The sequence below is a fragment of the Suncus etruscus genome, chromosome 2, assembly GCF_024139225.1.
Source record: "Suncus etruscus isolate mSunEtr1 chromosome 2, mSunEtr1.pri.cur, whole genome shotgun sequence".
In the NCBI taxonomy this organism is placed as follows: Eukaryota; Metazoa; Chordata; class Mammalia; order Eulipotyphla; family Soricidae; genus Suncus; species Suncus etruscus.
In genome coordinates, this window is record NC_064849.1 from 62,176,075 (window position 1) to 62,202,394 (window position 26,320).

Here is a 26,320-nt window from a genome sequence, read left to right on the forward strand (position 1 = left end):
AGATTTTCTTTTATAGGAACTTTACATAGCTTTATCTCTGATCCATTTTGATTAAATTTTTATGACAGGCTTATGTCTCTGTCTAGGTTCATTTTTTTTGTATGTAACAATTCAGTTCATTCAAAAATGACTTATTGAAAACTACTTATTGAATTTGGTGCTCATTTCTCAAAAGGAGAAAATATGTTTAATTTCTGAAATTTTTATTATATTCCACTCATCAATTTTGTTTATTATTTTTCCCATGCAACATAGTCTTGATTATTTTAGGTTTATAATAAGTTGTAAGTTAATGCCAGTCTTCTTGTTTTTTTTGTCAGTTTTTTGTTGAATGTCTGACTAACAGTATGTACTAATAATGGATTAACATTTGGATGTCATAAGCTTACATAATAGTTATTACACTTTTTAACTTTCTTATGGCTGCTACTCATCTGTACATCATATCACAGAGTAGGAAAAATGTATGTATGTCTGTTTAAACTTAGTTTTTAAATTTTTGTTTATTGTTGTAACATTAGTTTATTAGACCATATGATCTTTTAGGGATATAATTTCACCCCTTTTTTACCTATGTGTTCTAACTACTCTAACCATAGTCCTTTGATCTACCTACTCACATAAATACCATCACCTCTCTTTCTTTTTGTTAGCTTCCATTCTATGAAATCTTTGCTTTTTTTGTAGAACTTTGTTTTCAAGTTTTGGTTCTCTCTTCATTATGTTGTATCTCAGAAAAGTACTAAGAGATAAAATATATACTATGTATATATGTAACATTTAGTGTGAAATGAATGGAAACAGTATATAAAGTTTTATTTATTGTGTTTGTGATTCTGTATTCTCTCTGAGTGTACCAAGATATTAAGGAAAAACTGTACCGCACTGATGCTTTAAGTAATTTTTGGATTTTATACTATCCCTTTTGTTGCTCTGGGTACTTTCTTTGCTCAGAGTTCTTTCTACTCCGTGCTCATAGTAAGTGCTGGAGCTTGATACTTTATTTTAAAAATATGCATGGTTTTTTAATGCAAGATCCATTAAATATAAATTAAAATATTAAATTTCTAATTAAGTTTAGGAAAAGGTACTAATGATGAATTAAGGAATTAATCTAAGTAGATCATCCTCCAAAATGATTTCTTAGATTACAATTATATGAATCTTACAACTTTTCACTTAAAATTATAAATCTGTTTTCCATGCAAGTTTCTCTATATAATGTTTTATCAAGGAGTGTTTACTTCTTAACTACAATACAACTTGGTGCTCTCTACAAATGTTTAAAATACTTATATTTGTTAGTATTTGTAATTAGACCTAGAATTACTAAGAAGGACTTAAAACATTTAATACTGTTTATATGAGGAAGAACATTATTTTATAAAATACATTAGTTATATAATTACTAGATAATAACTTGAGATGAAAGTCATTACTGTAACATTGGCACTATTTTGTTAGACTCTGAACTGAGATGGAAAATAAACTGGGAGTGCAAATATGGAATTGTTTGTTTTTTCTTTAATGTTACCTGTTTATGATGATCAAATCCTGATTTTTGCTGCTTCTTTTTCTAATTTCAAGAAGGTGTCATAACTACATGACTACTTCAGATAATCATTTTAATCTGATTAGTTTGTTGTTAACCCCTTAGCCCACTTAAAATGTTCACTTCCCTCCATCTGCTTAGTGACACTTGTAGATGGTGGCTCTTCTAGAAGATCAGAGCATTGACTCTACTTGCTCATTCCACTCATTCCAGTGCTTGTAGAGAGTAATCTTTCATTTGTAATTCTGTTTCTCTTTCGGGGGCTGATGTTAGAGGAGAGAGATTGGAATCCTCTCTACTTTTAATTGGTACCTTTGTTCCCTTTTGCTCTTGCCTATCATTCCTCTGCCTAACATTAAGTAGACCTCTTATCTATTAAGGAGTAAAAGAGAGGAGCTAGTTCTGGAATTTGTATATTTAGGAGGAAGGATGATGTATTTAGGACTCGAATGCCATCATATTCTGGCTTGTCTGTGTACTCTTCCTTCTTAATTCTTACCTCCAGTATACCTATAGACCGTCCTTTGCTTGGAAATTCAAGTTTAGTTATTTATAAAGCCATGATACATTTTTGCTATTACTAATAGTAACAAGAGTTCTAACAATACTTTGCCCCACTATCCAATTCCCAGGACCTTTTTCCTCTCTTCAAGTAATCACTGGAAAAGGAATGATGTGAAATGGTATGCAAGATTAATATAAGCAGGGATCAGTGAGATGACATGCTGGCCTTCCTTCTTGTTAATCTTTTCACTCAATTTTGCTTGATTTGAACTCACGGCAATAGTAAAGCAGACTGTAGAGTGACTCCCTCAAGATAATTAGGTATGAGGAGGAATTGTGGAACGTAAAGGTATTAATTTCATTTCTGTAGTGGCCTTTTACTTGCGCAGTCATCTCAAAATAGTTGATTAAGGATTCTTGGAACTTATTCTTGGTTTCTACTTGTCAATCTTGTGCAGTCAATAAGCTCTAACTTGATATTCTGTAAATAAATTTTTCAATAGTCTTGAATGATGTTTCCATTCTTGATGACTACCCTACATTTGACCATAGTAGATGGAATGATCCTTTCAAAAGTTTCACCAGGTTATGTAATTTCCTCAATCAGGATACCTACGGGATTTTTTTTCTAACAGTTTAATAAAATATAACCATTTTGTGGTCTGTAATATTTCACATATCCTAATCATAGATTAAAACTTTTACCACTTATTTCTCAAAGCTTTGCCCTCACTGCTCTATATTTAGTATACTCTTATCCCAAATAGTTTTTGAGCACAAGCCATTTCATTATTTATCCAAATAATGCTGCTTTCTTTTATTTTTTAGAATGCTGTTAAAGTTTAGAATGTCCCCATTTGTCACTCTGTCCCCATAACATGCTTTCAATTTTAGGTTCATGTGTGAGATATATTTATGCATTTACATTGAATAGTATATTTTATCTTTCATTAGCATATACCCTTCAAGATGGCACATTACTGATTTTTTTGTTCCAACATTTTCCATATACCTAAAATTGAGCCTGATTTATTTGATAGTCACCTTAATTAGTAAATGCTATATTCGATCCTCATATTTTAGGAAAAACTTTGATTCATCCATAATTGTTCACTTTCAAAAGTGTTTTACATAATAGTAAATACACTGAACATAAAGCTTGTTTTTAATAGATTTTAATCTTTTTTAGTAGGTATTTTTTGGACCACACTTTGCTATACTCAAGATATAGATCTGGCTCTACATTTAAGGATCATGCATGATGGGGTGTAGGGGGTCATAGGTGATGCCAGGGATCAAACACCAATCTAAAGCATTCATGGCAAGAGCCCTACCATTGTACTATCTCTCTGGCCCTAAATTAGTTTTATATATTTTTCTAACCATCTTTTCATTGTTGTCACAGTTAAACTATCCAAACCTCCGAGTTTATCTTGCATTCTCTTGCTAAGATGACTTCTTTTAACTGTATATAAAACAAACTTATTCTTTGAAATAAAATAGTCAGAATTCCTTAGCATACTTACATCTATGCCTGTTGTCCTCTTCTTGATTATCTTCGCTCAAAAGCTTGTTTCCACAGTACTTTAAAAGTTTAGTACACTTCTTTCTAACTTTTATGCCTTTACTTACAACATGGTCCCTATATTCTTCCTAGTATAAATTTTGTTAGTGCATAAATGCATAACATTTTAGCTATAGTCATGAGAAGGCACCAGAAAGTTTTTTATGTTTGAAATAATTAGAATTTATACTAAGCAATTGTAAACTGTGAATATATACTTGCTGTTTAGCTTAGTATTTCATACATATTAACATAACCATTTTCCACTGAGTATTTTTTAACTCATGTTAAGAGTTTGATACTTTGTATTGAGTATTTTAAAAGTTAATCAATCCAGAAAGAGCACCTTAAGTAAATACTTTCAATTCATTCCAAAGGTAAAGGTAATCTACATGTTCAAATATACTTTCTTTTAAGGTTTATGTATATATGAATGGTTAATCATCTTTTGCCTTTAGAAAATTTAAATAAAATAGTAAGGAAAATGATTTAGAAAAATAACAATCTTACATATACAGCCTTTGAAGAAATGTGATTCTTTGACAGAATACAAAGTTTGATATTCTTCTGTTCATGTCTTTATGTGAATGATTGAAGAAAGTAAACAAAAAGAAATTATTTTATAGCAACAATAAAATTAAGTGCTTTCTATTTATAAATCTGTTCCAAGTTAGTGCAGTATCATATGTGACTTTTAAGAAATATGGAATCCAGGAATATATAGCAATGTTCCAAAAATCCTAAGTAGAATTTTTCTCTGTAAATTACACAAAGCAAGGGTGGAGAGTGTACTTAGTAGAACCCTGGCCTTTTAGAAAACTAATCTGGGTTTAGTCTACCAGCACCGCAAAAAAAAAGAGTTTTTCAGAAATGTATTTTGTGATAGTGGTCTCTTTTAGAAGAGAAAGCTAAAAGTAGAATAAAACTGTTAAATAAATAGTGAAGAATGATGTTACAAATCACAGTAAAAACGATACAACACTACATGTTTTAGTTGTTTGGCATGCTTCTCAATTATTACTGTTTTTGATTATAGATCGAATATTGCATTATATGCTTATAAAATTATTTTAGTCATTAAAACATGCTTCTGTCATGCTTCTGTTATTCATTTTATATTAAGATAAATTGATGCTCATAGTTAGAAACTTTGTTTAGAGGATTTCTGCTACTTCTTTGGTTGAATTTGTTCATATCATTCATCAGTATGTCCTTAAATATTTTAGGGAAAGTCACAATGCATTTGAGAATTAAAGAAATACTTATGGTATCTTTGAAGCATTTATATTTGTTTCAATCTGCAATTTTACAAAATATCTAAATTTTTAAAATCTTACACATGGATCCAACATGGAAGGTGAAACTCCTTTATATTTTCATTTTCATCTCCTATCACCTCCTGTAATTAAAGGAAGCTACTTACATAATGCCTTACCTAGAAGAAAGTTCAGAATGCTGAATGGAAATTGTTATCTCTGTCTTCACTGAACATATGCGATTATAAGTAAATTTTGTTGTGATACTCAAAAAGAATTGCTGAATGAATACTTTTCATAGTCAGTTTGATAGACTTTACCAGAAAGCACCTTCGATCACAGGAAACTAAATGTGAATATTTTGAAAACATTAACAGGTACTCTTCAGTATAAATGAAGTAATTCTCTAGACATAGAATATTAGAAAGGTAGTAATTTTTAACTTAGTAACTCATTAGTATTTCTTTAAAATAATTTAGGCTTTGATTTTCTATTTCCATAAGAGGTACAGTTGGATTTAGTAAACTTTTGCAGTGGTGAATTAAAGTTAACTTCTACTTAATTCATTTATATGGCTAAGGATGGAGACTCTATTAGATTCTAACTCATTGTGATTAGAGGTTTCATTTTATATGAGATCACTTATAAATGATTTATGTGAAAAATAATTTAAGTCTGTAATTTTAGAGGACTAATTACATACTTAAATTGTTCTCTTAAATATAAAGTACTTTAATATTCCACAGTTATTTTTCTTGTATTTTTTAGATATCTTTATGTGATTTACATTTAAATTTTGATCTGAAACTTACCTTGTTCCCTCCTTCCTTGAACTGTCATCTAAAACAAAATCATTAATTTAACTGAATCCAGTGAAGACTGTTGCTGTACATTTGCCTAAATTTAGGTAAAGAATAATGTTATTAACCTTGGATTTAATATAATACTTAGATTTATTTTTTCACATAATGTTTGAACATTGCTTTATAGTTATACTGTGAATTGAATGTATCTTTACTCTTCAATCATTCACATCAAGTTTTAAAATAAATGATAGCCTATCTGTGCAGGGATCCTGTGACTGAATGATGTATTGTATTTTACTGTGGCACAGTTTACTGAGCCACGTTTGTTGTGAAATATTTTCACTTTCTATAGTACTTTTCATCCCTGTATATATGTACAGGATTCACTTCACCCACCACCGAAATGCAGCCACTTCTGAGGTGGAACGCAGCAACTGTTTAACAGCGCGCTTTCCCCTAGGTGCTGACAGCTGCAGAAGAAATTGTACATGGCCCTGTACAGAAGGTATTTCTCCACTGTGCCATCTGCAGAGTGAAACTGACTAGGAGTACTACATAGACTGTAAGTTTCTTGTGTACCTGCCCTACACTGGAAAATCCAGTAAAGAAAATAACTTAACTGGGAAGCATCTTTTTAAAATGTATTGAGGTTAGTTAAGCTTAGAGTTGCTCTCCCTCACTCTAAATTTTATTTTAAAGTCATCTAATTTGTGATTTGTATTGCATCAAATAACTAGCAAATGAATAGGCTCCTTGGAAATTACTTCATTCTAAGAGCAAATGAAACAAAAGCTTATATAAATCTTTCATTTTGAATGAGAAATGAGTACATTTATTTTGAAATGTTTTCAAATAAATAAGCTAGTATTCTGTAAAATCTTAGATCAGTGTTATTAGATAATTGGCATATAATTCATCTTAATTTTCTCTGCCTACAGTGTTCTGTAAGTTAATCTGAATACTTTTACTCTTCTTGCCTTGCATGTGGCCAGTCTCAGTTCTATTTCCTGGCAATTCATATGATCCCCGAGCATGTCCAGTAGTGTTCACTGAGCACAGGACCAGGAGTAAGCCCTGTGTAACCACCTAGTGTGGCCCCAAAGTAAACAAACTTTTATTCTTTGGGTGGAAAGTTTTTTGACTAGTTTATTATTAACTCAGTTTTGTTTCTTTCTTTTAGAAACAGTAAGTTTAAATTTTTTTCTATGTTAAAACAAAGGTATGGATGAGTGATTTGAGCTACTTAATGTATTTTAATTTCCCCATTTAATGATTTTTTTTCCTTTTGTGATGTAATTTTGCAGGATCGATAACCTGTAGTAATTGGCACATTTGTCCTTCATAGTATAGAAAAACCACATTAGGAACTACTGAGTATCTATTTTTAAAAATATGTGAATTGCTGTTCTATTATTTAGCTTTAGCCAGTAGTTTTAGTTATTTGATTGTTAAAATTTTGTATGTCTATATACATTTCTAGCTCAAAAAAGAAGGGCTCCAGTCTTCAAGTTCTTAATACATGAAATACAGTGTCATTTAGTTTTAAATAGTTTGAAGTTATGTCATATTTTGAATGTATAAATCTCAGTGTCTGTTGATTTTTTTCGGTCAAAGCAGATAAGAGATCTCTGGGTCAGATTACTTGTAAATGAGGTGGATGAGGTGAAGAAATTATTTTCCAGAAATTCTTTTAAGTTTTTATCTGTTTAATTTGGGTACAGTTACTATGTATTTAAAATTGTTCCTTCTATTATGTAACAAAAATAATTTGTCACAAATGATTTTGTTATAGCTAGAATATTATTTGAGTTGAAGTAAATGCTGAGTGATGGTATTTTAAAGTCAAAAGAGGAGGAGATCATATTTCCTACAAAGATGTATAGCTATCACTGATTTGGTAGTATGGTTGGCTACCCACAGTTTTGAAAAAAAATGGAGAGATAATAAATATATTAATTTTTTTCTTACAATTGTGATTGAGGTCCCATGACTTAAATACAAATTCTTAACAGCCAGCCCATCAGAGATGCATCAGATAAATTAGGAAAAAAAATACCAACTAGGCTTTATTTATATTAGAATGGATTTAACTTAAACATTACTAAAAACCTCATGTTTTAATGAGATTTTTCTCCTTACTTGCATAGACTTAATACTTCACTCAATATTCCAAATAATAAAAAAGGCAATATTAATCTCAAAAATGTAGTTTATAAATTATATACTGATGTATCTTTTTGCAAGAGGGTATTTTTTAGTATACAAAATATTTGAATTGCTGTCTTTGGTCTTTTGCATTTTCTACAAACAATGTAATTGTAAGTATTGCTTACTTTCATTTATCTTATTGACTGAATAATATTTGGAACAGTGGTTTTTGGTAGTAATATTTTGGTCAAATGGTACAAACTTTCAACTGTTGTGCATATGAGTATATTTAAATTATTAAAAAATTTAATTGCTATATAATAGACCTTTTGTTGGTGATATCAATTCAAAAACTTATTCAATTTAATTTTAAATTTGAAAAGGAAAATTAGGAAGTGTTTAGTTTATTATTGAATATGCTTCTACATTATTTGAATTCTATGAACTTGTACTATTTATGTAATCAATAAAAATAATGTGGCTATTCTGGTTAAATTTTGTATTTTCAGTATTAGTTAGAATTGCTTTTTTTTTATAGTTTCTTAGAAATGCTAAATATTTGATCCCGTCCTCCAAGGGAGAATTCTTTATTTTATTGAAGAAGTATTTGTAGTTAGACTATTTCATTTATAGACAATAAAATTTTTTAGAATTCAGAAATAAATACTCCCATCAAGAGCCTTTCACATAGTAATATAATTATGGCCAAGAAGTAGTATTGGAGTTAAATGCACATGACTTGCACATGGCTGATCTTGGTTCAATCTCAGCTTCTTTTGATCCCCTGAACATCTCCAGGTACAGATCTGGAGACTCCCACCTCTGCGCGCAGCACCTCCAAGTGTGGCCTTAAAGCCCCAAGCATTGTTGTTGGAACCCTGAATAAGGTCTCAAACCCCAAGACTGAGTAGCATCATATCCTCAGACTCTCATTGAACCTCTAGCCTGGTTGACTGAGAATTGTTGTGTAGGAACTTGGGCCCGCTGAGCACTGGTTGGTTGGGAAACCCCAAAGTTCCCTTCCACCCCATACAAAAAACATTTTGTTTTTAATACTAGGATCAGCTGAATAAATAGTACAGTTGGTGAAAAAAAGAATAAATAAGGAAAACCCATACTTTCTGGATTTTATTTTAATTAACATTAAGTAGTAAAAGCTTGGAATATTAGTTTTTAGATTTTTCATTTTTTTTAGTTTTATAAAATGCATACTCAGATTTTTAGATACATATTTTTATATTTAGTGCTAATAGTTTGTATAATCATCAGTTTTATCAAGTTTTTTCTGAATAAATTCTTGAGATGTTGGAAGACTTGGTACCTTCAAATGCAGATAGTCAGAAGATGATTTTTGCAATTTAACTTTAGGTCTTATAATAATTTATATCTGAATTGCCTTGTATAATAAAGCCTTAGTATTCAGTTTTTATCATACAAAAGATAATTTATATTCATAGGATGTTATGCACAGTTTGAATTTAAATATTTTGGAAATCAGTGTTAAAAGGTTTTTCCCCCCCAGTAATTTTAGTCAGTGATATGGAGACATGGAGGTAACATGTTCAAATGCTTATCTTGATCTTGGCTTTTTTTTACTTATATAGTTGCGAATTTTATATATTCTCTAATTTTAATATAAATTCAATTAGTTAAAAAATGTAGGTGAATGTTTACACAAAAAAACTTTATGCCATGTATTTTTTGTCTTTATGCTGAACTAATACTTATCCTGAATTTTTTCTCAAGTGAATGTGTGTACGTGTGTGTGTGTGTGTGTGTGTGTGTGTGTGTGTGTGTGTGTGTCCATGTGTCTCTTTCTGTTAAGCAGTGTCTGGATTTCTGTTTCTTAAGCATTGTCTGGATCCTCTCTTCCACTTTGTAGCTATTCAAGTGTAAATTTGTTAACAACTTTAAAGGTTTTTTTTTTTTTAATCTGTTAATTGGGATTTACTACACCTACCTCACAGGGTTGTTGTGAGGAAAACCTAATAAATCATAGGTGAAAGAATGCTTAAGATACTCTGGAAACATAGTATATAAAAAGTGAGTGCTACTAAAAATTTTCCATGTTCCTATTGTTTCCATGATAAAAATCTAAATTCTTTTTCTTGGCATTTACCTTACTCCTTTATACACTCAATATCATTTCTTTCATTGCAAGCTGTGCACGTTTTTATAGTGAACTCCTTGTAGCTCCCAATGTATGTCTTGCTATATTTGGTCCTTTCCTGCAACATTCTCTGATACCACTTACACACTCCTTTACTGTATTCTTTGACTATCATCTTTATAACTCAGCCTAATCTGGCTTCCTCAGCTCTATTTTTAGCTAAGATATTTCTTAATTCTTTAAGCTTTTTTTTTTTTTTTAATAACACCGTATATGTTCCTAAACACATTGCTTATTTCTATTTTAACAGTTATCACATGTGCTGTAATTGCCTCTTTATTTCTTTGTTTTTGTTTTGGGTCCACAATTGGCAGTGCTCTAGTCTTACTCAGGTCTCAGGAATCACTCCTGGCAGATTTAAGGGATTATATGTGATGCCGGGCATTGAACCAGGTTGGCTGTGTTTGTAAACCAAACACCTAATCTACCATACTATCGCTTTGGCACCCTGTAACTGCCTTACATTTGCTGTTTCTTCTATATAACCATTGAGAATGAATTTTGTTTTAATATTTTTCACTCTAGAACTTAACAAAATTTTTGCATTTTAGAAAATGAGTGATCGTATATAATAAATTGCCCCTAAAATTTGTTTATCAAACAGACTAATAATTCTTAAAAATAACATTATTATTTTATATAGGTATATTAATGGATTTCAAACTGCAGCAATAAAATCATAGTTTTGGTTATATAATTAGATTACTTTGCTCAATATTTACTACTATTGAATGATTTGTTTTAAAGTAGACTTACTATAGTTCAAGAAAAGCATTTTTTGTGTTTGGGGCCAGGGTCATAATACAGTGGATAGAATGTTTGCCTTGCACATAGCCCACCTGGGTTTGATCTCTGGCATCCCATACTGTCCCTTGAGCCCATTCAGAAATGAACACTGAACATAGATCCAGGAGTAAATCCCTCAACACTGCCAGGTGTAGCCCGAAAATCAAAAGCAAAAGAGATTTTATTCTATTTATTTTATTCTTTCCTAGTTCTGTATCTGAAGTCCCATGATGTTTTATTGTTGTTTGTTTTGTTTCTGTTTTGTTTTCTGGGTCCATATCCATATGTTCTTAGGGATCACTCCTAGTGAACACAGCTTGGCCACATGCAAGGCAAGCACTTTACTCACTATACTATCTAGCTCTGGTACCTGAAATACCACTTTGATTGTATTAAATTTTGCTTTTTGATAAATGCTGCTTATGATATAGCTCAGTTATTCCAATTTCTCTTGTTATTTTGTTTTTTTATCACAAAAAATCAACTTAATTTTTAGGCTACAAAAAAAAATAAAGCTGACCAAGAAATTAAAATTACGTGGATTTGGGGGATGTAATTCAAAGGTCTAGAGTGCATTTTTTCTCTGCATGCAGAAGTTCTGATTGTCCTCTGACCACATAGCTGGGAGTACCTTTTGAGCTTCATCAGTATGGCAGCCCCTAACCAAACAAATATAAAGCAACAAAACCAATGTAAAATTTCTCATGCATACATATCAGCCTCTCTTGAAATTGACTTATAAACCTATTAGGGTACCAAAGAAGATAGCTTGAAGATAGATTTGCCACCTATTTTTCCCTTTCATGAGCAAGAATTCAATTTGTGGCACCACCACAGTCCCTGAAGCAATGCAGAGAACAACCCCTGAACATGTCCAGGTGTGGTTCTCTCCAAAACCCAAATAAAACAAAAATTATGAATTGAGAGAGGAACAAACATGTGACCTAGTAAATCTTTGTGTTAATCTTGTTTGTCCCTGTTTTATTTCTGCTCACTGCTAACTATTTTGAATCTTTCTAAGTTTGAGTGTTGGGTAGGAACTTTACAATAGTAAAGGTAAATGCTAAAAATCTAAATATATTCCTTCTCTTGCTTTTGGAGTTAAAGATTTCTACTATGTGGTATTAACTGAGGTATAATTTCTTGCTATAGTTAATGCTTCCTTTGTCTTCTTTTGACCTTAGTCTATAACCTGATTTACCACCAATCTTCTTCTGGAAATAGCTCATTCCTTTGAATTTATTAAGGTAGAATTCTTTTAAAGGGTGCCAGAGATATATTACAGGGATTAAGCTCTTGCCTTAATGCACCCAATCCTGGCTGATCCCTGGCACCATACAGGGTTTTTTCCCAGCAAAGAGCTAGAGTAGCTCCTTAGGGGGGCGGGGGGGTTATTGCTGAAACCTACCCACCTCCCCAGTAAAAGAGCTAAAATAAAACAGTAAACTTAAAATTCCTTTCTAAGGTCCTACATCGGAATATCCATGGGAATATAGAATACTTTACTCTACAAATTCGGATGGGTTAGCTTTTCCATACCTCCCTTTATCTTTACATAAATATTTGGCTTACGTTCAATTTTTGTGCCATTCCTTAGGTTTTCTGCATTGTAGAGGACCTTTACCAATTGAATGGATTTTTCTATTTCTTCCTTAAATAATTTATACCTTCCATTATATGTTTGCGTTTTTTTAATTAGAGAGTCTTTCTGGTGATACTTTCCTATATGGTATTTAATATTCAGGCACAATGACTCTTGGGAACTACTAGCACCACACCCAATGGTGCCAGTGCTCGAACTAAAGGTCTCACACAGGTAGACATGTATTCTACCACATGAACTATCGTTCAGCCCCACATTTGATTTTTGATGGGAATGATAGCTTTGAACAGTTTCTGGCTGACATTTTTCCAATGTCCTTTTTTTTTGTGGGGGGGTTTGGGCCACACCCGGTGACGCTCAGGGGTTACTCCTGGCTATGCACTCAGAAGTCGCTCCTGGCTTGGGGGACCATGTGGGACCCCGGGGGATCGAACCGCGGTCCGTCCTAGGCTAGCGCAGGTAAGGCAGGCACCTTACCTTTAGCGCCACCGCCCGGCCCTTTTCCAATGTCCTTTGCATTAAAGATTTCTCACCTTTATTCTGGTACTTGGAACAATTCTTAGCTTTGAGTTCCTAGCTGAAACTTAGAAAAAAGGAAAATGTCCTCCTTAACATATTTTTATATCACCTGAGTGAGACTTTACTGGAAAACTGGCATTTATGAGACAATTCACACATTTAAAGTATTACCGTGTCTTTTCTTGGACTGTTCTGTGAGTTTGGAATGTCCTTTTCTTTTTTCTCCTACTGAACTCTTATCCAGTCTTCATCCAGTCTAGGTGAAGTCTTTATTTGTCCTATTAAAATAAATGAATTCTCTTCTCTGTATCCTGACTAATTGTATCACCTATAAATATTGTTTCACTAACTAGATTGTGAGAATTTTTGGAGACAACTCTGACTTTCTTATTGGTGAATCTTATTATTATATGGGATCAGTTATTTGGACAGCCAATTTTTGTGTTAATAATAATAATAATAATACATATAATACATATATTCTTATTCCCTATTTGGGGTCTGAAATGTATCTGAAAGAACAGAAATAGTTTTTCATGTATCTCATTTTGTTTCCACTTGTTCTTTGAAAAAAATTTTTCTAGTTATAGTCTTGATTTAGTTGATTTTCTTCTATTTCCTCTTGCATTTAAAAATTTCACTTAATTTTTTTCAGTTGATTAAATTTTTCAGTCAGTGAATAAAGATGGCTAGGTATTTAAATCAGTTTCAGGCCGACAATAAAGAGAAAATAAATTTGGGCTGGATAGGTGGTGCAAGTGATAGGGTGTTTGCCTTGCATGCGCTAACCTCGGATGGACCACAGTTCCATCCCCTGGCATCCTATATGGCTCCCCCAAGCCAGGAGCAATTTCTGAGCTGATAGCCAGGAGTAACCCTGAGTGTCTCTGGTGTGGCCCAAAAACCAAAAGAAAAAAAATAGAAATTTATAATCTTTGATTTTAACAGGATATTTTTTTCTTTTATAAATTCCAGGTTGTCAGGTTTCATTACTAAATATGGTCAAATGTTGTGAAATCAAATGATTATAAACTATTAATTCTATAGCAGAAAATCATATTAAAGTTGTATTTATTGTGTAGAAGGTGTTATTTCAGTTACATTTAATATATTATTAATGATTAATTCAATTGCCTTAAAATTTGCAATGTGGCTTTGGACTTCTGCCATTTGTTTAATGATTGGTTATTGTTGAAATTTATTAAGTAATAGCCTTTACTATTTTTGGTCAGACAAATCTATAATAATGATGTATTTAAGAAATCAAATAAGCTAAGTGGAGAGACAGCTCAAAGGTGGCTTGTAAGCAATCCACCCTGGTTTGATCCCTTGCACTGCCTATAGTTCTCTGAGCACTGCCAGGTGTGATCCCTGAGCCCAGATAGATGTGACCCAATTGCACCCATTCCCCATAAAAAGAATGGGGAGATGATCACACAGTGTTGGGGATAAAACCCAAATAAAGGCAAATCTTTCTCTTTTACATGTATCACAAAATTATGTTTAAAAGAAGTGGAAGAAAACAGTATTTTTCTAAGAGTTCATGAACCTATTAGGGAAAACCTAAACCTTGGAGAATTTTAAGCACTGGCATATATTGTCACAACTTTCAATATAAAAATATAAATATTTGAAGATAAAGGTTTTTAAAACCTACCATTTGAAATGTACTTATCTTAACTATTTTTTTTTTTTTTTGTGGTTTTTGGGTCACACCCGGCAGTGCTCAGGGGTTATTCCTGGCTCCAGGCTCAGAAATTGCTCCTGGCAGGCACGGGAGGACCATATATGGGACACCGGGATTCGAACCGATGACCTCCTGCATGAGAGGCAAACGCCTTACCTCCATGCTATCTCTCCGGCCCCACTTATCTTAACTATTTACTATTATTTTCCTAAAGGTTCTTTCTCTTTTTCTACTGAGATATAATTTATAGGATCTTAATTTGAAATCTTCTTTTATTAGGTCCAGTAAAATATTAAAACTATTCTAAAATTTATCAAGCTCCAGTAATTTATTTATACTTAGCTCTAGATATTACAGTATACTTTACTAATGTGTCTATAGGTACAAATAATAAATAAATTATAAATTGGTATAATAACTTTTTTTTTGCTTTGCTGTAATTCCCTTACCATATTTTACTAAGATGCTACAGATTAGGACAGATGCAACACCTCTAAAACTAAACCAAATTTTGTGTTCTTCATTCTCATTCTGCCTCTCAGCTTCATTCTTCTTTAGCTTAGAATAAATCTGGTGGTGTAGAATTAAATAACACTCCCCTCTCCTCTCTTTTTACTTGAAAATAACCCCCTTTTATACCTGAATTCTAATTATTTTGTTTTCAAGATTTGTGTTGAGGATCTGGAGTGATAGTATCATAGGTAGTATTTTCCCTGAATGATGCTGACCCAGGCTCTACCCCAGCATTTCATATGTTCCTTAAGCCTCCTCTAGGAGAGATCCCTGAGTGCATCACCAGGAATTAAACCCAAGCACTTGCCTGCGGTGACCCTTCCCCCAAGCAAAAAAAGGTATGTGTTGAATCAGGGGGTATCTTTCCATATCTGCTGATAAAATTCTGGTTCATTAGCACTGGCCAAGATACCTGTCCTAGTTTTATGTTTTGTTTTACATTGTTATTTTTTCAAAGGAAGAACCACATATTACTTTGGTGATTCCTCCAAAGGAGTATAATCTCAGTAAATTGTACATTCACTCAATTAATTGCAAAGTAGTTGATTTCCTGTACTTAAGTCATAGAATCATTGAATGGATAGCTGAAACACAAATCCAGTGCCATTTTAAAAATTAATTGCACATTATTCCAGTTTTATGATGCTCCTATTAGTGCTAAACCACCTTAAAAGTGTCTGAAATGATTCTGAATAATCTACTAAGAACATATGCGTCATACTAATTATGGCAAAATAAATTTCAAGCCAGTATGTTAGTATCTAAACTGGTTTGTAAGCCCTGAGTATAACTTACTACACACTGAATTTAGCTTTTTTACCCCTTACCTCATTTTTAAAATATGTGTACATTGTCATTTTGAGAAGATAATTTTAGTAAAACCATGTAATTAGCTAGTTTTCCTCGTACATTCAGTTTTTTTTTTTAAAGACATGTAATATAATGGGAAGTCATCTTCTTTTGAAACATTACTAAAGTTTTCAACCTAAGTTCCACTCTACTGTGGATCTTCCTCATCCTATAAGAGTTACTCATCCTGATGAGTAACTCTGCTGCAGGCTATATTAGTACTTCATATAGTAGTAGTTTATAGGATGCCTACTTTATTATAATCTTAGAAGATAATCACTGGTTTCTAAAAATTTTTTCTTGATGAAGGTACTGTCATTTTGTAACATATTCTATTCAAATAAGTACTTGAACTTTTTAAAAGTGTTTTGTAAAATTATATGAGTGGATGCTTTATATAGTATTCTTTACGTTTTTTTCTTTTCACTCTAGTACTTGGATTAGAATATTCTTTTTTTTTTTTTTCGTTTTTTCTTGGGGACCATATGGGATGCCAGGGGATCGAACTGTGATCCATCCTAGGTCAGCTGCTTGCAAGCCCTACCTCTGCACCACTGCTTCGGCCCCTAGAGCACAGTTTTTTACAGTCACGTTTAATTGACTGTTGCTGAGTTCTGTGTCAAATACTGCTGAACAAAAGTTGAACAAAACAAAAAATAACAACCAAAAATATTCTTTTTAAAAAATTCTTCTTTTTCTTTCATTTAATACATAATTTTGCATATGTCCTCATCTGCCTTATCACCTGTCTTTAATAGGGGGAACATCTGGTCTGGGGTCATTCAAGTCCTTGGAAAATATGTGATCTCACCCGACATGGACAAACACTTTACCTCTTGTCTGTCTGTGGCCTGTCTGCCTTCAGAGTTGGGTGTTTCACAATGACAGTAGGCCTGCAAAATCATTTGATCTAACCCTCATATATTAAGAGACATATATATATATATATGTATATATATATATGCTTTCATTTGCTACCTCATGGCTGACTGCCTGTATTGTCTGAACAGCAAATGATATAAATATCTACATGGCCCTTGGGAATAAAAATGATATTATACCTCAGACATCTGTGCATATGTGATACTTATTTTATACATTTTTTTATAATCTAGTGTTTACTATTTTTTGGAAATGATGAAATTATAAGTCAGTTTAATTTCATTTTGACTTAATTAAAAATAAAATGTATGACCTACTTATGCTTTATTATTTTTTCTGTATAACACATATCTTTGTTAATGTTCACATTTTTATGTCCTGTTAATGCTCATGTAAATGTAAATGTAGTAAATTTAGTATTATTGATACCCTGTCATTAATATCTTCTAGTTTGTTTTCCATTTATTCATTTATCCAATAAATGATTAATAAATACTGATTTAGTAATATGTGCAATCCTATATACTGTGAATAGAATATCACCCCCTTGTGGAGCTTACATTATAAGTGAAAAGAGACATATAAATACATAACAAAATAAATGCATAATTTTAAATAAATATACATATTTTGAAGAGGCATTGTGATGATTAGCATTAAAAACCTTACTTTAGTGTTGTGTAATAGATGTATAGAAAGGTTAAAAAGGTGTATGTTAATTTTTAGGACTTTACTGCAATAGTCTCAAAAATTATATGATTTGAGCTTTTGACAGAACTGGAGAAAGGGCATGATGTTTGTACAAACCTTTAGACTTAAGTATAATTTGTAATATGGATATCATATAAGAACCATCTGTACCATGTACTTATTTTTCTCTTTTATCATTGTCTTTCAGTTTGTTGATGGATTTTTTAATATGAGAAAATTTGTATTTGTATGGAGTCAAGTCAGGGAAACTCTTTTTCTGTTTAATAATAATTACTTTAAGCATCATGTTTCCCATCACCAGTGTCCCGTGTGGAACTGTTTCAATGAATTGTTTAAATTACTTTTAGAATAAAATTTTTCATCTTAACATTTTATTATTTATAATTATACATATGTGTGTATATGAGGTTATCATTTATTTTCATGGATTAAGGGCAACTTTAAAACTAAAAATAGCTTTGTAATTGAGTTTCTCAGCATCCCTTCTTTTTAACACATTTTAAAAGAGGTTTTATTGCCTATAGAAATTTAAAAATCTTGTTGAACTTTTTAGTATTTTAGTATTGAATATGTGCATATTTAGATTATATCATATCAGTTTCTCTTAAGCTCTTTTAAATCCTGCAGAATATCCATATTAGTCATTTATTTTGACTAGTTTTTATCATATTCTTAGTTTAGTCTTTTAAAATACAAATAACACATATTATTTGTTTTCTATGTATTTATGGTGGTTCTAATATGACAACTCCCTAAAACAAAATTGTGTTCTGGATCATAGAACTTTGTGGAATATGTTAATATATTTTAATATTAATTGTATAATTATACTTTATAATATAAAGTGTTTTTATTCATAACCATATTGTATGCATCTCTTTCTCATTACAATCTCCAGTTTCTGGATCAGGGAGATAGTTCAAAGGAGTGGAATAAACCTTTGCTAACCCTGGCACCACCAGGTAAATAGCACTGAAGAGGCCTTTAAAAATTTCCAGTTATTGGGGCTGGAGCGATAGTGCAGCAGTAGGGCATTTGCCTTGCACATGGCTGACCCAGGATGGACTTGGGTTCAATACCTGGTATCCCATATGGTCCTCCAAGCCAGGAGCAATTTCTGAGTGCATAACCAGGAGTTAACCCTGAGCATCACCAGGTGTGGCCCAGTCCCCCCAAATTTTTCAGTTATTGATTATTACATGCCTTTAAAATATTGATCTTATTTCTTGTCATCTTGCCTCATCTTCCCAAAATTAATTTGCTGTCTTTTGCAAAATTAATTTTTTTAATTGCAAAATTAAATTTTATGTGATCAAATATGTTTTCTCTTTACTTTTTATTTAAATAATTTTTATTTAAATTTAAAAAATTAAAAATTTTATTTAAATTAAAAAATATTTTTATTTAAATAATTTTCCTGGGACTGGAGAGATGATATAGTGATAAGGCATTTGCTTTGCATCTGGATGACTGGGGACCTTCCCTAGCATCCAATATGGTCCCCCATGCACCAGCAGGAATGATTCCTGAATATAAACTAGGAGTAACCCCTGCTTATCAACTTGTGTGGCTCAAAACAAAACAAAACAAAAAATTTTTCCTTATAAGTTTGTTCTAATTTTTATATACTGTTTTCTGTATGGAATTTAAGACATTTTGATAGAAAAGTTCTCATTCTTTTTTCTCTTATCAGATATACTTACCTCTGCTATATCATTTTAAGTATTTAAGCATACTATTTTCATACTTTAATGCATGCCAGATTCTTTCTGTGGCAAGTCTGTTTATTCTGACTATAATCACTAAAATTTATTCACCAAATTACTAAATAAAATCACTAAGATTTTTTCACAATTGAGTTTCGTAGTTTAGGGGAAAGTTTTTCTAGTTTTTGTCAAGTATTTTTTTGGGTTGAAGAATATTTCATAACTTTAGGACTTATTCTAGAGGATTTAATAATCCTGTTAAAGATAGACTTGCATATATATATATATATATATATATGCTGACATATATAAAAACCTGAAGTAGGTAAACAAACATTAGCAACAATGCCATTTTCATCATTGCCGGTGAAACATTGATGCTTCTTGCCAATAAATATTTGCTACCATCTTGCTTTACAGCTCTCTGCTGAACCATTTTCTTTCACAATAGATTTAACTTGAATTTTCTTGGCTGTTACTTAAATGGAATCACATATTATATACCAGGTTTCTTTCTTCATAGTATTGTAAAAATTAATTTCTGTTGTAGCATGTGTAAATAATTTTTTGTTGCTGAGTAGTCATTGTATGAATATATAATATAGTTGGTTTTTATTAGGCTGTTCAGCTATTGAGGAATGTTTACATTGTTTTCAGTTTCCAAATATTAGAAATAAAATTGCCACAAATATTTGAGTAGACAGCTTCATGCAGATTTGGGTTTTCATTTCTTTTGAGCAAATATTTAGAATATTCTGGGGTATATAAATTATTTCAACTTCATGAGAAACTGCTAGACTGCTCAAAAGGTTTTATTCCATTTTATATTCCTACAAAAATACTTGAACATTGAACATTTCATAACCTTCTAGGTAATGTCTTTTTAAACTTTAGTCATTATAATTCACCTGTATCTCATTCCATTACTTTCAGCAGAAGAGTAAGGAATAGAATCCAAAGATGCTTGATGCCTAGGTTCTTCTCTCAAACAGCAAAGGATAATAAAACAAAATGTAATAGATAATTGCAGTTCACTGAGAAGCCAATTCTAGATTGTAGCTGAATATTTGTATAGTCTTTATGGGTTTGGATTTGGACAGGGACAGGTGTCCTCAGAAGTCTTCATAATTTTGTAGCCTTGAATATGGGGTGAGTGAGGAAGGTAGTGAATATGGGGATATCAAGAGTGAAGGAAGAAAGCTCTAGTGAAGGGTATAATATTGGAATGTTGTATGCATGAAACCCTATTCTGAATTATTTTTCATTGTGGTCCCTTAAATTATAAAATAAAGAAGAAAGAAAATCTCTCATAGCCACTCAGAGATATAGGGGGGGAAATGAATTCCTGAAAACTTCCATATATCCCATTGTTTTATTTTCTAGAAAGATCACAGAGCATTCTGCATGATGCAGATTTCTTCATTTAAAACAGTTGCATGCCTGGCATATAAGTCTTACAGGTGCCATATTGTTATGAAGGGATCAATCCACTATGGTCTCAACTCCTGACCATCACATGGCTTGCTAAGAAATCTCCAAGGACAGTAACCTCACTAAATATTCTACTTTATTGTCTTTGTGAGGAAGGGCACAGTATTTGCAGAAATACTTTCAGAATGTCAGATTATTACCCAGGCTCCAATTCAGTTAAATATGTCATTAATCATCTGTAGCAAGAAGTGATATTAGTCAGATATATCCCATTTTGACCAGTGAGAAGTACAGAGAGCTATGAAGCTTTTCATAATACCTCAATCAAAAAATGTTACAACAGTCAGGTTTGATATTATGTGTAATATGTATGTTTAATATACATATATGTATGTCTTATGAATATATATGTGTTAAACATACATACTCAGAACAGTTATGATATAGCCATAGGATGCCAACAATCAGTATAGTATAAAGTGGATCTTGCTAGTATTCAGAAATCTTACTTGATTACCTTGAAATTAAGTAGATCTGTGTAGTTTAAGAGGTTATAGTTTGAAATTTTATTTGGTACTCAAAAGTGATGGCTTTAGTCAAGATTATATTGGCTATGTGTTTTATGCTTAGGAGCTAATAGATAAAAAATGTTTCCTCCCCAACCTATACATACTTGTGTCTAAGATACTCTCTTTTCCAAAATCGTGACACTCAATTTCTGCAGCAATATCAGTGCCTTCAATGAGAAGTTTCACTCCTTCTCTGATTCTTTCTGTCTTACCACATCGTGTTATCTTGACATGATCTTTTGGTGGCTCTCCAGAAAGCTAGGAAATGCAGCCCATATTCAGTATTTTAAATATGGAAGAAGGCCTGTGTAGTCGTAAAGTGTCAAGATTAGACAAGGGTGGTACCCATGACTGTCTGCCTTGGAAAATAATTTCCTGTTTTTCATCCTATGTGCTGTAATCACTAGATTTTTGTTCTTTTTTCTTCTTTTTTTTTACTCTCCTGAGTTTCTATATCATGACCTATATGTGGGTTATCCAGATGGAAGTGAACCATTCCTGGATGGCAAACTTGATCTAACTTAGGATATTCTGATAATCTTTCTATAAAAGTCTTCCAATGGGAAAGACAAAGCTCTTATGTCAAAAGTGTGGGTGTTTTATAGCCTGCTTCCATAATATTTTTGTCCACAGAGATGAGGGTATGTTTATTCTAGTACTAGGGCCCAAGAATCATAGAAAATATTACAAACACTGGGGAGAATTTTCCAGGGCAAATACCTCACTTGTGATTTCATTCAATAAGCATTCAGTGAGAATTGTCTTTTCTTGTATTTTTGAACAATTTTCTGTAGAGTTTTCCTAAGCTACCATGACCCAGTATACTGTTGAATTTTAATACACTTATCAATACACACAATTTAAGAATCTCAGAGGACCAAAGCCCTCTAGTTGATGAAAGTGCTGGTATAGATTGCGCATTAGGGATAAGTAAATTTTGGGCATGACTAATTGCTTTTTCCATGGAGCTTTTAAACATCTGAGTTTCTTTGATGTCATAAAATCTATAATAGTTTGTCATACATTCATCATAGTGCATTGACTTAAAACTAATTTGCCTACAAGTGATTTTAGACTTCTTGAAGGTAGCAGATATTTTTGAAAATCAACGAGATGGGATTGCAAAAATAGTACAATGAGTAGGGTGCTTGATTTGCATACAATTGATACCTGGTCCCCTGTACCCCACCAAAGAGTGATACCTGAGCACTGTGCCAGGAATAAACCATGAGCACTGCTGGGTGTGGCCCCAAAACTGAAAAGAAAAATATATAACATATTTTAATTGCTTCTTTAGATTCTTAGTTCATTGCAAAACTTACAAACACATACAATTGTATTATTTAGAAAAAGCACATATATAAATAGACTAATAAATTAGAATCAATAATATTTTAAATAATTTTAAAATAATGCTATTTAATTTAAAGAAGTTTTGGTCTATTTTTATAGTTGTCTCAGCTTAAAAGTTATGCAAGAATTTCTCTTACTTCCTCCTTTAGAAGACATGAAGTGTTTGGAGAAATTCCTAAGCAACCCTTGCTTTGAAACTGAGAAGAATGACTGCATATTAAAGCAAGTGATCCAAATTTGTTATACTTCTGGAATTTAGTAATTGATGAAAAACAGAACCATGTTAGTCATCAGTAAACTCCACCCAATATGGAGAGTTAAATTTTATTTTGAAATTTGGGTTATAATAACATATTTCAACTTGTTTCTCAGTATTACAAAAATGTAATCTCATTGTCATATTAGAAGTTTCACTAAGAAGAACAGTAATTACTGGTAAACATTCTTTAACATTGAACTTTAACATGAAAAATGAGAAATCAAGAGCTGGATGGTATTCACACATGATATTAAAAAAAAACTATTAGGTGCAAATAGTATTGTTTTGAAAGTTAACCTCTTTAGTCACAATATGGATTCCAGAATCTCCAGTTAAAGAATGTTATTCACATTATCATGTTCAAATATATTATGAAACCTCCCCTAAACAGATGCATTAACATTTTTAAGCCTGGACAGAAAAAGAATAGAGTTGTCAACACTGGAGAAACAAAGAATATAGAAATTTATAAATGGAACATACATATTCTATTTCTCAGTGACCTTTAAAAAAATAAGAGTTTTAGACCATTATTTGACAGACTAGAGGTTTTCTAGTATATGTATTAATGGAAACCCATGGAACTATGTTTGCTGCATTTGTTGTTTTGTCCCATATCTAGAAGTCCTCAGGGCTTATTTCTGGGTCTGTACTCATTCCTGGTGGGACTCAGGGCTTCATTTGTAGTACCGAGACTGAATAGGTGGGTTGTGTGCAAGGCAAACACATTATTTTCTGTACTCTCAAGCTCTTGAACTGTTCTAAGCAGACTCTCCCCAACCTGGGGAGATAACTCAGTTCTAAGGTCCACATCTTGTTTGTACTAGGCCCTAATTTGGTCATATATGTCTCAGTATTGAACACACATCTGAGAATCACATGTATGACCTTGGAGGCTGCCAGCATGTCTGGGTCAGAACAGCACTGCCCTGCTTTGCTGAACTAATGACTTAGCCCTCAGATCCCTACATCTAGGCCTTTAGACTCTTGAATATTACCCAGTGGCCCTCACCTCCAACTTTCTCTGATTGTTTTAAGTATAAATTCCCATGAATGATTTGTGTTGTTGTCTAAGAGAAATATAATTTTATAAATTAGCATTGTATTGTTGTGTTTTTCTTTTTGTTTTGGGGCCACACCTGGCTGTGATCAAGAATTACAGTTTACTTCAGATTGTGTGCTCAGGCATCACTCCTGGTAGGCTCAAGAGAATATATGTAGGCCGGGAATCATCACACACAGGTCAGTTACTTTCAGAGCAATCACTTTACCCACTATACTATCACTTCACCCCTCTAGGTGATTTTTCATCTTATACTTACTGATACAGATCATTATGTCGTATAATAGCAAAGCCAGGATTTTTTTATTTAAATTAAAATTTTTTAATTTTAAAATAGGAATGTTGCCATAATGGAAGAATGATTTTATCTTATAACCGATAACTTTTAGATATATAATGTTATATTAATTATATTTATTTAAAGATGAGAAGATAGAAGTATTTCTACAAAGATCCTAAATTGTCAGGTCCTAAATTGTTATTTTAAATATAATAAAATGGATGTATGTGTCTTAAAATAAAATAGTAAATTTCTAAAGAAACTTCCATTTTATGTGGAAAGTGAGAGAAAAATTATCAGAGTTGTTTGTTGACTAGAAAAATTGTTTTTTAAAAATTGACTTTATGTTTTATTATTTGTAACTCAGATATCCAACACAAAATATATTGGCTGTTAATAAATGTACAGTAATTTGGTAATGGAAGATGTCTTTCTCATATAGTGGGGAAGAGATGTAATAAGAGTTGGAATTTTTAGCAAAATAAAACAGGTTTTTATTAGAATATGTGTTACTTTAAAACTGCGTCTGTATTAACACATAGATATTTTATTGTGTATAGCTGTTATTTATTGTACGTGACATGATTTTTTGTTGTTTTTTTCTGTACTGTACTTTGAAGTACACATTAGACTACAGATTAATTAAAATTTGGGTAATTTCTGATAAAATAATTACTATACTCTGAGGTTGTAATGTATCCTATGCTCAAAAACATGATTATCCTCTTTTATGAAATTTAAATGTAAATGCAATTTTTATTTTTCACTTTATATGTAATGATAAATTGAGTTATGCTATTGGATGTCTTCAAGACTCTGCCAGTTTTATAAAACCACATTAAAATAGACTCTTTTTTTTTGTTTGTTTGTTTGTTTTCGGGTCATACCCGGTGACACTCGGGTTACTCCTAACTGTACGCTCAGAAATCACTCCTGGCTTGGAGGACCATATGGGACATTGGGGGATCTAACCACAGTCCCTCCTTGGTTAGCGCATGAAAGGCCAATACCCTACCACTTGTGCCACCGCTCCAGCCCCAGAATTGCTATATTATATTTATTTAGTTGATTTATTCATATTTTCTACTTTAAGTGAAATGTCCCAAGCACACTCTGAAGAATTAACTGTGTTTCTTGGGACATTATTTTTTCAGAAGATCCATTTACCCTCTAGGTCATATTTCTGGGTTTGGTAAGTTAGTTGAACAAAGAAGATCGTTTTCCCTATGTTTTGAAAAATCAAATGAATCATAAATTTGTTACTCCATTTTAATATTAAATTGAAATTTTACTTTAACTGAGTGAAACTTTAGTGGCAAGTATCCAATGAGTAATTGCTGAGGTATTTAACAAGGTGCTCCACTATAACCCATAAAAACAACCTTTGTTGATAGCAGCAAATACTGTGTTCTTGTAGTATAACTTACTATAACTATTCAAAGGGGTTTTTTTTTTTTTTGGTTTTTGTGTTTTTATTTGTTGTTGTTTTTTTTTTGCCTCCACAGACCTTTGCTTCTGCATACATTAGATCCATAAACATTTCCTGTTTAGCTAAACTGTGATCACCAAGAGTTTAAAGTATCTTTGGTATTTTCTAGTTTTGTTTTTGTTTTGGGGCCACACCCTGTGATGCTCAGAGATTACTCCTGGCTATGAGCCCAGAAATCACTCCTGGCTTGGAGGACCATTTAGAACGCCGGGGGATCAAACCTCAGTCTGTCCTAGGTTAGCGTGTTCAAGGCAGATTCCCTATTGCTCCGGCCCCCATCTTTGGTATTTTCTGAGGTCTCATATCTGTAGTTGAATGTAGAAATTAGTAACTTTGGTCTTTAAACCAGATCTGATTTGCTATTTTTTTCCCCAGCCCACAAGCTATGTATGATAAATCATTTTAAAGACTGATAATGCAATAAACTTGAAACTATATGAAATTTAAAATTTAGTATTTTAAATAAAGCATTTAAAACATGTGAAACACAACCATGCTCCATTTTCTTAGGTAGATTTACACTTCAGTGGCATTTAAGTAGTTGCAGCTTAATTTACAGTATGGCATTCCTTTTTTTCAGTGCTTCTTATTTATTACATGTTATAGAGATAATATAATAA

General features: G+C 32.1%; 1 protein-coding gene across 5 annotated transcripts in view; it reads left to right on the forward strand.

Annotated features, from left to right (window-relative positions):
* The window catches only part of NOVA1 (NOVA alternative splicing regulator 1), a 140,437-nt gene that overhangs the window by 38,329 nt on the left and 75,788 nt on the right, over nucleotides 1-26,320 (forward strand). Inside the window, exon 2 of one of the 5 annotated variants that reach the window (XM_049768411.1) lies at nucleotides 6,143-6,244. The exons of the other annotated variants lie outside the window; for them this stretch is intronic. The gene's annotated coding sequence lies outside the window, so the exon portion shown is untranslated. The remainder of the gene's footprint in view (nucleotides 1-6,142; nucleotides 6,245-26,320) is intronic. 5 annotated transcript variants of the gene reach the window in all.